This window comes from Morone saxatilis, unplaced genomic scaffold (assembly GCF_004916995.1).
Source record: "Morone saxatilis isolate NCDOM2014 unplaced genomic scaffold, NCSU_SB_2.0 Contig9, whole genome shotgun sequence".
NCBI lineage: Eukaryota > Metazoa > Chordata > Actinopteri > Moronidae > Morone > Morone saxatilis.
In genome coordinates, this window is record NW_023340268.1 from 2,653,646 (window position 1) to 2,655,740 (window position 2,095).

The window sequence follows — 2,095 nt, forward strand, 5'->3', positions numbered from 1 at the left end:
ACAGCTTTAATCAACTTCACTTAATGCCACATATTTTATGAACAGCTGCCAGGAGTTAAATAACTCCAACAACTATTATTGATTCTTTCTATAAAATATCAGAAAATGATGCAACGCTTCTTTTCTCCTGACGCAACAAACATGTCACATTTAAAACGATCCATAATTCTCTTTGTGAAACTGAAAAGATTAAAGCGACGTCATCAAATGTCTGCGCCAAATACAGTTTTAAATTTACTCCAACATATTATAAACTACATTTTCTGACTGACTCTGTTTAAACAATGAGGGAGAATCTGAAGAAACAGGCGGAGGATCTAATTTAAGGTGGATTATTGCTCGTAATGTTTCTGTAATTTATTAATAACTTCTGCTTCGTCACTGCGCTCATCTTCTCTCTCCTGGCTTTATAAAATCACCTTTACATTGAATATTAAATGCTATTAAATCGGTTACATGTCTGTTTTTTTCATAAGTTATGATAGAAAAGGTTTTAACATAAACTCTGCTGATACTAAAGTTTCCGTACGTTTCTATTCTTCATACTAAACAGAAACAATCCCCTTTGTTTCATTCAGTAAACTTCTCAAGCACTAAATATCATCTGAACACAAGCAGTTATAAATAATTAATGAACCAATAAAAACGTCTAAACTGATGCAATAAGGAAAGAAAGGTTTTCTTACTTCTCCCTCAAACACAACCTCACAAACCACTGATTGCAGGACCCTCGCTCCTTCCACAGGAGTCAATGTTTAGCCGTTAAGTTCTGCAACACTTTAACATCTCCGGTGCAGCTGGCCCACTTCTCTCTGCGCGTTACATCTCGCCCCACTTCCTGAAGACAGTTTAAAAGCCCTGAGCGAACATCAGGAGAGTTTGGTGGAGAGAAGAACAGAAACTGATTTTAAAGAGACGGATGATAAACTGGCTCTTTAAAGTTTCCGGTCCTACTGGCGTCTTCTCGAACAAACAATGATGATGTTGGAGACTTTAAAAAGGTGATGGAATCACAGTAAGTGGTTTCAGGGCGGCGACAGTTACACTAAATCACTTATTGATTCATTAATTATTGTCTCTGCTGAATTCATTAAGACTCCTGGACACTTAATGAGTCTTTGTTTGACTTCTGAGCATCCAGAACTCTAATTTAGAAATCCACAGTGCGTACAGAACAGCAGGAGATGAGATAAGTAACTTCACTTCTAGTAAAATACTTTAAGTTATCTTTTTATACACGTGTTTGATGGAGAATCCCGACTTTGAGCCCTCAAACCGGAGTTAAACTACCGGCCGCCCTCGGTTGTAAGTTACACGGCAACAGAGTTTAATTCAGTAAAGCATTAAGAAAAAAAACTGAGCAAGAGATAAAACTATAGAGACAAACTATAAAGCAACTATGTGGAATAAGTGATGGATAGTTGTGATGTGATACGTAACCGTGTTGCTCTCTTTGTTACGATCTCAGATCTCTCTCACGTTTCGTCCCGCCGCTCGCTGCCGGCCGGCGGAACCACTGTGAATATTCAGAAAGATGATGAGCTGTGTGATTCCTCAATCTGAACCAAGCGTTAATTATTCCCCCTCCTTTCAGCAGCTGTAAATTAAACACAATGTGTGTGCAGCAGCGGGATGTTGCCACGCCGACCGCTCGGTAAACGCTCTCTGCTTCGCTGAGGAAGCGACGCTGCGGCGGGAATCGACAAAACAAGTCAACAAACAATCTTTGTAACAACAACAACAACAACAGCCAAGAGTCTTCCCGAGGAAAAGAAGATTGAGGAGGAGTTGAACTGTGTGTAACTGTAATAAGAGCGTGAAACACCTGTGGCTGCTCTCTGTTTATAATTAAATGACCAGCGATGAGTCCAACCGTCTGTCAAAGCTTTAATCCAAACGTCTGCCGGGACACAAAATGGGTCATTTAAAGAAAGCAGACACATAAAAGAGGCAGACTGACTGACGGTCACTTTCTGTCAGAGAGGAAGAGGAGTCTGTTTGTTCCTGAAGGTTGAGAACAGTCAAACCCACGTCCCCCTGCTGACGTCAACACCTGAGACTCTCCGAGCCGCTGGTGAAAGCCCCCAACATCCGG